The 15,450-nt window shown below is 37.9% G+C and overlaps 1 protein-coding gene across 1 annotated transcript in view; it reads right to left on the bottom strand.

Annotated features, from left to right (window-relative positions):
• Positions 1 to 15,450, bottom strand: part of ZNF385D (zinc finger protein 385D) — a 298,572-nt gene that overhangs the window by 103,643 nt on the left and 179,479 nt on the right.

Below are 15,450 nucleotides of genomic sequence, written 5' to 3'. Positions count from 1 at the left end.
CATCAACACTCTAGAATGTTTACTATAGCAGGCTTAAAATAATCCTCCCTCCCCTGCCCCTCTCCAAGCTCAACAAAGGTAGTTTAGCTCTCTTACACAAAGAAACTGGAACTAAGCTCAAACTCCCTCAGCAACAAATCACTCACATGCTGACCTGAGAAGGAGAGCTGGAGCACTGCTTTTACACCCGCCACTCAGTCGGATAAGCACAGCTGGGCTGAGGAGACCTCTTTTCCTAAATTCTGTTGCCAAGCTGAATTTTATGATCTTCACTGGCAGATGATCAAATACAAACTCTTAACTTACAGCCAAGTTATCTTACAGCAGCTGTTGGCAGAACTAATTTAGAATGCAAATCTAGCCCTTAATCTATGGGAAAACTGTTGCAGTGATGGATGGCTTTTGAAGCAATAGTTCATGAAAGACACCCCTGATGCCTTCTAGTATTATGGAAGGAGAAATATTTAGCTGCCATTTGTGTTTATTTGTTTTCTTTTCAGCAATTGCCTCTATAGGGCGAATTAGAGCCTCATGGAAAGAAGTCCAGGTGTTTAAATCTTCCTCAACTCTCTTTTCCACATAAATAAAATTGAGATCAGAAGACAGATGTGTAGACTGAGTTTCAGATAATGTCTTCTTAGGACCTCGGACTCTTTCATTTTAGGCTAAGTCATCCAGAGAACAAGGCAATGGGGATGTAACAATTTGCCTAGATTTTTACGCGATGGCAAGAAAGTAGGAAGGTCGGCAGCCATCACTCTGCCTCTAAAGAATCCGGTTACTCTAGGTATGAATTATCAAATAAAGTTGATAATATTTTTTTACTTTTTGTTCATTTAACTGCTGGTGAACAGTAACCCTGTAGAACACCTAACACTTAAGAGGTCCCTGAATCATCCCACAGCCGTGATCCTCATCTTTTCCATGGCATAAAATCTTAGAAAATATTCACTCCCGGTTATTAGGAAGTGTCATAGTATTCTATTGAGTTACTGAAGAAACCTGGGCTTCTGTAATATCTATGAAGATCTCACCTTATGGCAGCTGTCAAGAGTTGGGGCAAGAGAAAAATGTATGTCTCCATCTGTTCCTGTTTTGTTAGGCACAGAGAATAATTATCGTGGATCTTCAAGTCAACTCAAAGAATTGGCAGAATAAGAATAAAGGGAAAGTGCTCTAATGGGTAAAGAATTCGAAAAGGGAAGATACATCCACTTTGGGTTTTTTATTGTTGTTCTTTCAGCTTGGATTTGTATAGAGAGGAGAAAAGTTTGTAGTCTAAGTAATTTAACTTCGAAGATTAGGCTAGAAACTCTCTTTAACCCATGATGTACCTCTAACTAGTCACTTCCACATATGCTCACTGCTCCACATGAGCCGACATGCACAAAGGGAAAAGCAAAGTGGCGCCACTGTTCGTGTCTATTTGTGATCCCGTTTTGCCCTGACCAGATGCCACGGCTTGTCACCCGCTAGTTTTCTTAGATACATAGTGTCTCTATTCCTGATATACATGAGTCTGTGGGAGACTGGGGCTTCCGTTGGGATTCGGAAAATACCCTGAAATCACTGGGTCTATTTTGGAGGCAGATCTAACATAATTTGCATAGTATTGAACACAGGGTGTGATTCCAACATTTTTACCAGATGAACCAAAAATGGGGAGCTGGAGCTGGATCTATTACAGTTAAATATTCCCGTATGTCCTCTAAGATGAGGTGCTGCTAGAGCCCTTGATCATCCTAAATCTTCCTGGGGATAAAACAGTGACAACTTATCTGGAAACAAAGCTCACTTCATTTTCATTTACCGTTCCCCTAACCTAACTAACATGTGGGTATTTACATCACTGACCATTCATCTTATTTGTGGATGCATTACATGATGGAAGGCCCTAACAATGTGTTTGATATTAAGTTACCAAGCAAAGCCTGGATCCACTGTGAAGCCATCTAATGTCCTTGGACAGACCAAATCTTTTGAAGTCAGAAAATAAAGCAAGCTCACAGGAGGGAGACCATATTTGTTCACTAAGGGTGAATGAACTAGGGCAAAGGGAGCTTCTTCCATCTCCCCTAAGAATGTCTCTGTTCCTTGTCATGGGACTTCCCTGGTTTGAGTATGAAAGAAGAGGAAATTGGGGGAGGGCTGACATATCATAAAGCTTAGGTGAAATGAAGCTTCGACATCGATCTGTCTATCTATCATCTATCTACCTCAGGGGAGCATCCTGATATTTACTTAGCCATTAACTTATACACTCAATAAATATTTATTAAGCACTACATATCAAGCACTGCTTAAGTACTTGATAAAACAGTGAATCAAACAGACAAACCGTCTTTGTCCCAAGAGAGCTTATATTCTACTTGGCAGTGGACAATAAACATAATAAATAAGTAAATCATGAAGTATATTAGGATGTAATTAGTTCTTAGGGGAAAAACCATCAGGTAAGGAGAGGAGGAAGACAGGGCTGAAATCCTAAACACAGTGGTTGCATCATGAGATGATAATATTTGAATAAAGCTTTAAAAAATGTAGAAATCTGAGGAAAGGGAATTCCAGGCAGAGAGAGAGAGAGTCCATGCAAAGACATAGAGGTAGGAATGAGCCAGGTGTATTCTAGGTATAGTAAGAGCTCGGTTGGAATGAAGTTGAGGTAAGTGAGGTATTTGCATCAGGAGAAAAACTTAAGGGGATACTAAACAATTCAGGGATCAAGATGAATAATATTTTCATATTAATTTAAAAAATTAAATATTTAATATTTAAAAAAATTAAAACCAAAACAAACAAAATCTATTGTGGACAAAATATCCAAATTAAGTAACAGGATCTGACCCCGTACTTGTACAACCCTGCCTCACTCGCCTGGTTCCAGTAAAACTTTATCTACAAAAATGGGTGGCCAGCATAAAGACCACAGTCTGCCAATTTTACCTCTTTAGTATTGCATTTAATATTCATTCTGATTACTCACTTTTTTAGCAACCCTTATTAAAGTTTGTGCCTGAGTGCCTCAATTGCCTTACTCCAGTCCTGGCCCTGCAAAAGGGGCCAATGTGTTTGCAGAAGAGCACCTGAGGGGGTGATGGGAGGAGAAGAGGTCAGAAAGGCTCCCGAAGTGAATATTTCATAGGGTTGGAGAGCCAGTCTAAGGATTTTGCCTTTTAATGTAAGGGGAACGTACCACATTGGAGGATTTTAAACAGAAAAGCCATCTGGTTTCAACTTACTAAGTTAAAAATGTTGAGTAAAAGGAGTAGAAGCTAAGAGAATAATTAAGAGGATGTTTGTAATCATCTAAATGAGAGTTGATGATGGTGGCTTGGACCAGTGTGGTAGCAAGAAGGTGGTGGAGAGGTCAGATTCTGGATATATTTGGGAGGTAGAACTAACATAATTTGTGTAACATTGAACATAGGGTGCGAGATAGTAAGAAAGGGTGATTTCAATATTTTACCAGATGAAACAAAAACACGGAGCTGCCATTATCAGGGAAATGCAGAAGGGAATGGGCCTATAGTTATGACCATTTTCAATCTGAGTTATCTCTTAGCTAACCAAGTGAAAATAGTAACTAAGCCATTGATATTCAAATATGAAGTTGAGGAAGAGATTTCAGCTGAAGAAACAAATATGGGTGCCATTTTGAAATCAACATAATTAACTTATTCCTCTCCTCCACCTCCAGATACTGAAGTCATTCTCCTGTAAACCAGAATTGAGAAACTTTTTATAGAGAATACATCTCTTCATGAGATAGAACTACATTAGTGCCTACTCTTTCAAGGTTCTTCAGCGATACAGTGGTTTGTTTAAAAACAACAAAAACCCCACACTGATTTCTATACCTTTGGTGGAAATACCTTTGATACAATCTCTGTTTTCACTGAGCTTTTAATTCTCAGCATTTTTTTTTAATTTAAAGATTGACAACATGTTTCAAATTAGAGATTACATGGTAAAATTTTAGTAACTGGATCCCACCCCAAATGTCTCACTTTCCAAAATCTGCATTAAATTTTCTGCCAACATGAAATGTGCCAACGAACTACAATGTAACTAAACATATCCACCCGGAACACACTAGACAAAAAGAAGGAGAAAACTCTCCTTGAGTTATTCAAAATAAAGGTCTGTCCTTTCATATCAGCCTCCAATAAATTGTAATGAATTTTTTCAGACAACTGAGTGTTTTATGAATATATAAACACAGACCCTTCTTTGGGGCTGATGTTCGAAGTTTGGCATTAGGTTATACGCTGTGGCTACTGTTTAAAAGTAAAAAAAAAGTCATATGGCAGGCTAAGACGCCAAGTTCTTTGTGGCAAACCATTTGACTAGCCTCTCTGGGCTAAGAAGAGATGAACTATTCTGACCTACTCTTCATTATAACATCCAGTCTGCTGACTGCTAATAAAGAGCCACAACAGTGGGTGCATATATTCTCGTTAATTGTTAAACCTGCATAATGACATAGCATCTCTCGCCCGAAGCGATCAGCTCCTATCCTGGTAAGAGAGCCAAGACAACAGATCTATCAGTGAACCAGCTTGAGCTGTTAGCTCAGCCTTTAAAAACCAAACCCCATTTAGTGTTGTGTGGTTTATATACTTCTGCATGGATCTCTTTCTTGTTAAGGGATGCCATTTGCCCTCATTTTGTTTTGGGGGTTAAAGTAAGAACTAATAATACCTGAATATCGGTATCAAAAGAAAGCAGCAGTCTCTCTCCTACTGTTGTCCTATTACACACAAAAAATAGAAATATATCATTATCATAGGAAGTCCAGCCACACAGGAAACTTTAGGTTTTTCTAATTCATCCTTTTTAAGGGAAAGGCATGAAATCTAGTCAAATCCGCATTATTTTGTAAGTTCATATTCCATTCAGTTTTCTTTATACTTTGCACTCTAAACGTTAAAATATCTCTTACGCTTCTCTAAATTATTGTTCTGGATTTTATACAGTAATAAAACACAACAAAATGCAATAAAAAAAGAAAAAGTATCTTTGTGGGATGCACCGAAGACATATTAAATGTTTATTTAATCATACGTTTATTTTAAATACTTTATGAAATCAATAAATATTTTACCATGATAATGTTCTATCATTGCTGTAGTACTAATCTGAACATGCTCCTGTTTTAAGAAATAGAAGTTGGCTTAGAGAAATAAGAATAATTTTACTTCGCATAACATATTGCAGACACAGCAAAGAGTAATGCTGAGTTTGAGCAATTGATTTTAAAACATTTACTTCTCAATGTCTTTTTAAACCATGAAGATAGCTACTTAGTGTTACTTAAAATAAGATGAAAATTAAAGATAAATATTCCCTAGCCCAAGCCAAAACATAAAACAAAAAACCTAACTTAGGAAACCATTAAAAATCAACAAAATTAGACTTGCAAACATTCTACTAAAACATATGCTAAACTGTTTTTTTACAGAAGTCCTGAATATTCATTGAATTATGATTCGCGGGATTTTAATTTCTACAATGACTGCATTAAGAACGGAAAAAAAAGTTGATATGAAAGTAAGGAAACAATAGATCATAAGCTACTATTTGAATTAAGAAAGCCAAAGCATGAACATAATAACCATATCGCACAAATGATCGAGCAAACCTTGAGAGCTATTTCAGGAGAATATTTCATAGGAGAGAGCAGAGTTAAAGTTAGACATGACAACTCAATGAGACCCAAATGTAAATGATAAAACCGTCGACAAAAGCCTTGAAGGGAAACGCTTTCCCCATCGAGGGATGATTTGTACTGGCCTCCAGGTGTAATATCATGTGCACTGATGAGCTGATCAACAGAACAGAACTTCTACCCAGCTGTAATCAAGAGTGATTGATGGTTGGGACAAAAAAGTTGATTATCATGACAAGTTCGCTGATGCAGAGAAAATAAGCCCTGCCTGGGAAATGGATAAAAAACCTGTTAAGAGACTACCTTCTGAAACCTTTTTATAAAGGCATCTGAGAGAAGGTGTAAGTTGTACAGACCGATCTGATATCCCGAGAAACCTGGTAAGAATAAATTTTCCCTACCTCCACCTCCACAGATTTCCTATGGAAGGAATTTAAAAGTTCATTTAGGCCCAATAAATAGTAAACCACATACGCTCAATGTTACCTGGGCAATTCTTAAAAGTTCTCTCTCTGCTTCTCAAAGTATTACTGAAACATCACAGGTGGACGCAGAAAATTAAACTTGCATAGCACACCAGGCCTCCGTTTACCCTCCACAGCTCCCTCCTCACAAGGAATAAGCTCCCCAAATGACTGCAACCTTTACCACTATCACATTCAATTAACATCAAAACATAGATTTGGACTGAGACAACAGATCCCAGAGGCAGTATTTAGCATCTGCAATGAGGTTTGGCAGGCTTGAAAAAGGTGAATCTGGGCCAGAATGGTGGGTGTACAACAGTGTTCTAAAACAGTGGCTAGATTATACAGAGATCTAGAGAGTACGAAGGAAGGCATCCATGTTTTTCAAGTTCTGGTTCTAATGTCATATAAGAAATTCTAGCACCGTAATCCTAATGCAGTGTGTAATTTATAGCATGCCTGGTACAATTTTAATCTCCTGAAGCTCACAGTAAAATCAAATGGCCACTTTTAAACTGGTCATCATAAGAAACTTACTGTGAAGGAGATAAAATGAATGGATATGTTCATCTCATCTATAAGGAAACTTTGGCCCTGTGGACCCTTGAAAAAGGTACAATTACTCTAGTTAGTTAATACAGATAACAGGAGTCAGTGAAACAGACAACAGATAGCAACTGTTAAGAAAGCCAGGATACAAAGGGCTACAAAACCCAAAATGACAAAAGAATAGACACTAACATAAACTATCATACATAAATTTTCTTAAATTCCTTTGCTCTTCTGCCCAGAAACAAATCCCTCTACTGTCCTAGTTTCCAGGGTCATGGCAAAACTGATGGCTTATTAAATGCTGAATAAACTAAAATGAAATATAACAAAAAGGACAAGGGACCTGATAAATACTGACCATAATATATGGAAAGGGATGAACAAATTTCATTTCTGAGACTTTCAATTATTGGTGATCATTAACCCAGTTTCTACATTTAGTTTCCCCAAGTACTGTTAGTGCCCCGTAATAGATTAAGAAGTGCATATACTTGTAAAAAGATATAAACGACTGGTGACATTTATAGTAGATACGGATATCAAGCAATTTCTGGGCAACCAGGTTACATCAAGGATTTTCTATTCCATGGCCAACAAAGGCATCATTAGCTAGTGATGAAGTTACTGGTGTACCCTGAAATCTTCAGGGTATAATCATAATGTTAAAGCTGGGAGTTTTTGAATATACTTTTTTTTTCCAAATAACCTAAAAATCAGAGATTGCTACAAGGCAAGGTTTCAAAGTCATGAGAACCAGTTTCAAGGCTGTGCTCAAGTCTAGTCCCATGTATTTATCTCCCTTTAAAGTCAAGTGAACTTTCATTTTTAGGTTATAAAGAACAGTTGCTTAGGATATGAATCCTGTATTGCAAAGGGATCAGGCACTGGGGAAAAGGCAACCTAAACTTCTATGTTTTATCAAAATGTAGCAATTATTCTAAATGTCCTCAGTGAAGCTGAAGCGTAGACCATCCTGGAGCCTCCCGTTTCTACCTTAATTTTCTTACGATAGCAATAAAGAAAAATGTTTCTAGTCCTGAGCATTGCATTCAATTATTTGTTAAAAATTCATCGAGTGATAGCTAAGACTTGTAGAGCTTTCCTAACGTTAATAGGCTTCCCTGCTTCATCTTTGGGGCACACACGGACAACTGTCAGTTCGTTTAATTGGAAACACACCTCTTGCGTCGCCACATTCTACCTTCCCCATATTCTGCCCTTTTATGCTTCGCTCATGTTTAGTCCTCTTCTGAAAACTCTGCCTTCAATAGGTGTCATTGGATGGAACAGACTCTCAGCACAGATTCTCACGTGTTCCTTCAATATTCAGTACAATCACATTGTCCCTCAAGTGGGACTCAGTTTGGAAATGTGTTTCCACATTCCAGCAATCTGTACTTCTCGCAAGCTAGCAATGAGTGTGTCCACCTTGATTAGCTTCTGTAGTGGGTGTAGAACTTATGTGACCAATTGCCTCAGTTGCAAACTGTCAGCTGATGCCGGTGCAAATCCCAAAATAAATTTCCCTTGGGGCATGTCACCTGGTATGACAAATAAAAGCACTATGCTGGGACGTAAGGGCTGTTTCCAGCCCCACCAGCTATTTCAACAGCTTAGAAATGTTGGACAAGCCAACTCGTATTCTGACCTGTGATTTTGCCATCTCGACAATCTCTAAAACGGACAGAATGACTTCTTAGACATCTCGAAGTCCTAACACACAGCAATTCTTTGAGGTGCTCACAGTCCTCTATAGAAATACAAATTATCGCTTCGATTACCAAAGGTTATATAACACATCTACTCATACCTTTAAAAAAAATGTTTTTAATGTTTATTTATTTTTAAGAGAGCACGAGCATGAGCGGGAAGGGACAGAGAAGGAGACACAGAATCCAAAGCAGGCTCCAGGATCTGAGCTGTCAGCACAGAGCCCAACATGGCACTTAAACCCAAGAAGTGCAGGATCATGACCTGAGCCAAAGTCAATGCTTAACGGACTGAGCCACCCAGGCGTCCCAACATCTACTCAAATCTTAAATCAACTTCTCTTTCTAGAGACAACGCTCAAGTTTGCCATGTCTAGGAGAATCTGATACAAAAGTGAATTTTATTATTTTGTTTTTCTTTGTTTATAAAGGGAAAAAAATAACTAGAGAAATAGGGACTCTTTTACAAAGAGTTCTCTTTTCTCAGTCCCTTACCCTTCATTCCATCCACAGATGAAACTCTGGAATATCAAAGCCTGATTCAGAGAGTCCCAAAATATCCCAATGTTGAAGTTTTATTTTTAAAAGCCTGCCAAAGAGGCACGATGCTTAACTAGGTGCCTGTGCTCTTGACTGGCTCATTTTCTCCTGAAATCTCTAACAGCCAGACCCAATATTTTTTGCCTGGTCCTTCTGTTCCAAGTTTTGTTTTCTGAGAATTCCTGACAGAGCTGTGGGCTCCATTCAGGAAGTACAAGCTGGTGAGGCTGAGTGATGAAATGGAGCCCAAATGCACACTCAGAGCACAAGCCTTGCAAAAGAGATGTCCCAGGCGTTTGTTTCAAATGCAGCCAAACCTACAGCTCATCACCACATGCCCCAGAGCCAGTCTCTCACACGAGCGTGACGCGACAGTGAAACTAAACCTCATCAGGCCCCGGATGTGTCTCCTCTTATAGAAGCTGAATGGCCCTGTCACAGAAGTACTTTTGAAGAAGAAAAGCACCCGGTAGGAAGGCCACAGTGCTCAGCCCAAACCTCTAAATAGCTCTGTGAGTCCTGAAGACTAACAGGAGACACTGTCTTATGAAAGAGACGTTTCAAAGCTGCCTGCAATTTAATTTCTAAGTGGGTCCCCCAGAAAATCCTTTGGGACTTAGCAGCAGCAGCAACGGACTTAAAGAGGTTGAGAACTGCTAATAAAGCAGCTTTGTCACTGACAAGTTGACCCTGTGGTTTTTAAAAGGTAAAAGGTAAAGATTTATGAGGAGTGACAACCTCAAATCAACACAAAAATACACTAAACACAGGCACTTTCAATGGGGTAGAGCCCTTTAAGTACTTTTCTTGAAGATAGATCTTTTCAAACTTCAGTATTTCTTTTTTTTTTTTTTAATTTTTTTTTCAACGTTTATTTGTTTTTGGGACAGAGAGAGACAGAGCATGAACGGAGGAGGGGCAGAGAGAGAGGGAGACACAGAATCGGAAACAGGCTCCAGGCTCCGAGCCATCAGCCCAGAGCCCGACGCGGGGCTCGAACTCACGGACCGTGAGATCGTGACCTGGCTGAAGTCGGACGCTTAACCGACTGCGCCACCCAGGCGCCCCAAACTTCAGTATTTCTTAAGAAATAATTTAACAGGGGTGCCTGGGTGGCTCAGTCGGTTAAGCATCCGACTTCGGCTCAGGTCATGATCTCACAGGCTCAGGTCATGATCTCACAACCTGTGAGTTCGAGCCCCGCATCAGGCTCTGTGCTGACAGGTCAGAGCCTGGAGCCTGCTTGGGATTCTGAGTCTCCCTCTCTCTCTGACCCTCCCCTGCTCATGCTCTGTCTCTCTCTGTCTCAAAAATAAATAAAAACACTTAAAAAATAAAAAAAAAAGTAATTTAACATTCAGAGAATAAAATAATGATAACCACATTATTCATCCCATAACACAATGAAGTTTCCATTTCATTTGCTATACAGTTTATAATCTGATTGCCTACATGTTCTATTTTATAATTCTTACAACATGGCTAGAAGGGATGGCTATTAATTTTAAATAAGATGATAACGGGTCCTGTAAGTTCAACAAGAGCCCCAGGACATGTAGCCAACAAAAAAGAAAAAAAAAGGGCAGATCTAGACAAGAGGTTATCTAAATTCTGATCCGATGATTTTCCTACCATCACATCAGCTTCTCTGCTGCATGGTGTACCCCCACGCATACAATTTTATTAACCCTTCTCCTAGGACATGCAATAAAATGCTGAAATCTGAGTGAGGCAACAATATCTATGAACTCTGCTGGGCATGTTTTGAGACTGGAGACACTGCCAGAAATAGGCAAGAAATATTCACGAAATTGCATCAAAGGCCTTCAAAATGGAATTTATAATTTAGGACAAAGTATGTGATCTAAAAGCCATATAAGATAGTCCATGCAACAATTCCTTTTTCCTTTATAAACTTTAAGCATGCTCATAAAGGAAATTTGGAAAATAAAAGTAGAAAGAAGAGTAGTTCTTCAATTCCAGTATACCACTATTTTTTTTTCTCTCCCTCTAAGCAGTATTTCCTTTTAATATCAACCCCCATAAATAATACAGATATAAATATTGAAAAGGTGTTTCTTAAGATATGATGTTACAAATGTTTAATCATCTAATTTGGTCATTTGATAGGAAAAAAATGTTCCTTTTAGCAACTTCATCATTATATTGCCTCATCTGGCAATATAACGAAGTTAACACGAAGATATAAATTAAATTCAGATGTATTGCTTAACTCCACTACATTTCCGGGATCTAAAATGTAGAAAAATAATAATGATTTCTATCTTATAATACTGTTGAAAATATATCAATTATATTGGTCATAATCCCAAGGTTCCCCTTTGAAGGGGTCCAAGAGCTCCAAGGTGGTTTTCCCCTCTGACTTACAAAACAGCCCCTTGACATAATTGATGCTTGACAGTCCTGAGTCATAATGACATGTTGCTACTACATTACCTCTCAGTAATTTGCCTCTACATTGAAATTTTCACCGTGTTTATGATTAAATTGTGTGACTGAATATGGGTGATGCCATTTGAGTGTACTCACAAGCACTTGTGGGCAAGGCCTCACCCAGGCGTAGATGACCTCTACAACAGCTGTCACATCCGGTTAGTTCCAAGAAGGAAGGAGCCCCTATGCCTTCTCTCTGGGAACGTGCAGATCTCCAGCCACACCATTACCATAGGATTGGCTGGAGACTTTGGATGGACCTGCTACTCTGCCTGGACCAGACAGAGCAGAAACGGTGGATGAGTGTGGACGCTGACTTTGTGTGGCCAGTGACTGGCCAGGTGGCCCTTGTATGTCTCCTATATTCTCTGCATCTCAGTTTCCACATGGGAAATCAGCAAACATTTTCTTCTGTCTCTAACATATTATGAAACATTAGTGTCAGGAGGTTAATCGTAGTGACTCTTAGATGCTACAACCTAATCATTCTTTAGTTTGGGGCCTGAGACCTTACTTTCCACTCTTATACATAGTCATCAAGTAATCATTCTGTATCTCGCTAAATAACCTTGTGTCCATACTGGTCCCGCTATAAGTTGTCTTTCAAAGGTACACTTAATAGCTTGCCCAGGTCAATGGCAATTTATGCTTATTTTAAGATGCTGATAAATAATTGGACAATTTATAATCTTTTGGTCTTTAACTGGGAACTTTTTGCATAACCTCTATGTGTGTTTCAGGTAAATGTCAAGAAAAGTTTTTTTCAAAGAAAAGCCTACGCCAGAAGAAAGCAATCTCATTTAAAGTACATACAGTATGATATGCCATTTAAAAAGATATCTCCAGGGCCAAAAATAGAAAATGTACTGTACAGGAAACAGCAATAGCATAAAACCAAACTCCACAGTTTATAATATGAAGGGTTAAAAGATAAATAAAAGCATAGAGGGAAAGGAAATTGAATTTTCATGATGCGGAGATGAAAAGAAATACAAGCTATTATTTTCATTGGAAAGGGAAGAAGCTTTGAAATGTAAAAAGGTTCATAAGGCAAAAATACTTTCCTATGTGATTAAGGATGCAACCAAGCATACAAGTAAATTACAGTGTTACTTTTTCAGAATAATTCTACGTTTAATAATGGAAATAGGACAATAAATTCCAGATTTACCTGGAAGGAGTAGATGCAGTTGTAACGGGATTATAAAGCCTTTTTCCTGGGATTAAAATGGTCAAATGTGACATGTATCTATATCTATCTAGAAAACACTTGTATTTTCTCTTAATTTAGAGATTATTTTCTTATATGTGGATGAATGGATGATAAATACAATTGATCTTGGCATTCAGTATTGAATATTTTATAAAACTGCTATTTATGGACATGACCAGTCAATAGTAAACAAATCTCATATTTCCTGCACATTAATTTCCCTTATTGACATAATAATGCTACAGAGACATTTTTAAGTCTCTAAGAGAGTTTCCACTCCTGTCTTTCAACTTTGCAATAATTATATTTTGTTTGTAAATCATAGGTAAAATGTTGCTATGTCATTTATAAGGTCAATAACATTGGGTCTTCCTGTTTTTGTTAATCTGCAATTTTAAAAATTAACACTGTATAGAGAATTTATACTTAAGGTTCAAGATAAAAATGTAAAAGCAATGAATTCACATGTGTCCAGTTTATATACAGCAACAAAATACTGGGTAATTACCTGATAAATTCAAGTGGCCATAAAATTCAGTTCAAATCTAAGCCAAACATCTGAATGAGTATCCATGCTAGGCAGAATAATGGTATTTAAGTCCTAATCCCTGGAAACTATGAATACGTTTTATTATATGACAAAGGGGGATTAAGTTAGCAGATGGAATTCGGTTGCTAATCAGCTGATTTTATAACAGAGAAATTATCCTGGATTATCCGGATGAATTCATTGTGTTCATCAGGGTCCTTAAACATGAAGAAGCAGTCAGATAAGTGAAGGTCAGAGTCATTCAATGTGAGAAAGATTCATCTGGTCATTGCTTGCTCTAAAGATGGAAGGGAGTCATGAGCAAAGGAAACAGGGTGACCTCTAGAATCTGGAAAAGAAAGGCAAGGAACTGAATTCTCCCCTGGAGCCTCTAGAAAGAACATAACCCTGCCAACACCTTGCTTATAGCACAGTGAGGCCCATTTCTGACTTCCCATCCAGAACTGTAAAATCACGCATTTATGTTTTAAACCACTGTTTGCCATGGTTTGTTACAGCAGCAATAGAAGATAAATGCAGTAACCATCTAGTGAGTGGTCAAGTCTGCAGTTGTGTGATTATGGCCCAGACTGATTAGTCTAACTTCTCCAAATACCTTGGCCATTTTCCTTGGACCACATGTCATGTACATACCTGAAAACAAAACTGTGAGAACGAGAAGCAACTGTCCCCAATAAATACATACTGATTTCTGTATCACCTTGAAACTTCATTAGCAAAATAAATTGCTATTCTCTCATCAAGAAAATAAAACGAGATTACATTTTATAAAACAAGATGACATTTTATAAGAAGAACTATTATGTTAATGTTAATGCATACCCAGTAGTAATTCTAAAGACTCCAAATATGACTTTGATAGCCATCTACAGAATTAGGAACATTCAAAACAGAAACAAAAACAAAAACAAAACAACAAAAAAAGGAACATTTGTCTTTAACTTGTGAGTGACCCATAGCTGGAGAGAACCAACTAAAGACCGAGCCTGGATGTGGCAGATGGTTTTCTTAAATTTAGTAGGAGATTGGGTTCAACAAGCTTGAAGTGTCTTTCTGATTCCCAGTTTACAGGAAGTTTACTTAACACAGAGGAAAATATTGACAGTGAAATTGTTGGCAGGAGGAGATATTGAAATAGCCCCCATTAGATGTAAGAAGCTGACAATGTGGCTCCTGGGAGACTTTTATATCATTATCTGATCAGTTCCAAAGTGAAATATCGATACAATTTAAGAAGGAAAGAAATCGAGAAAGAGCCACTTAAAATAGCAATTACAGAACTATATGATTGCTTGTTAAACGTTTAGAAATGATCAAAATTGCAACTTTTGAGTTCAGAACTCTAATTTACAAGTCGAGAGGACTCTTTCTTCCTTTTGTTTTTTTTCTTTCTTTTCTTTCTTTCCTTCCTTTCTTTCTTTCTTTCTTTCTTTCTTTCTTCTTTCTTTTCTTTCTTTCTTTCTTTCTTTCAACAGTTGGAGGAGATTATTATATAACCTTTATCAGTTGAAAAGATTTTCTGTTATTAAATTAAACTATGGCAAATGTCTTAAAATTCAAATCCAATCAAAGCACTCAGTATTTAAAAACAAACAACAAAAAACAAAAACCCCTAAACCACTCTTTAAGTAAAATGCCATATGTCTAGTATACCCTTTTTTTATATCTACAAATACCATTCAGGTGCTATGCTGGCAATCTACTGTTTTCTAAGCCAACAGAAGAAATATTAAAACTACCTGATGATTTTACTATGAGTTCATAAGAGTAGCAATCCTTAAACAAAATGAAACATCCTCACAGAAGAAAAAGATGCTTTATTACTGTCACGTCTATTTTCTGTGCCTGATTACTCTGTATGCTCTTCTCACCATCAGAGCCCCTACAGGACCCACTTGCCTAGAAAGATGAAATTTTCGAAAGCCTAACATTCTCTAGAATCCAGATCCATTTGGTCATCTCCACACCGCACATCAATTTAGGGCAAGATAATGCCAGCTTAGAGGAGTTACTTTACCATCCTCTGTTTGCCCATAGTATCAAAAAGTATTCTATTCCTAGTCCTTCTAACCAACATTCCTTCTCTTTTCTGTATCTTTCAGCACCAACTCCACACCAAAGCAGCAGGCAGTATTTTTCACACTGGCCACAGGCCAAAATTAGCTTCACTGTGATGAATCCAGAGATTTTCTGACCCTTAGAAAGGTATGGAAAGTACGAATAATTCTCTGTGAATAATTTGCAAAGCACTGGTCAGGTCTACAAATGTCTCCTTTCTATCATGTTTTCCACGTAAG

The sequence above is a fragment of the Lynx canadensis genome, chromosome C2 (assembly GCF_007474595.2).
Source record: "Lynx canadensis isolate LIC74 chromosome C2, mLynCan4.pri.v2, whole genome shotgun sequence".
In the NCBI taxonomy this organism is placed as follows: Eukaryota; Metazoa; Chordata; class Mammalia; order Carnivora; family Felidae; genus Lynx; species Lynx canadensis.
Note: the sequence above shows the minus strand (reverse complement) of the source record. Positions and strands in the feature narration are given on the sequence as shown.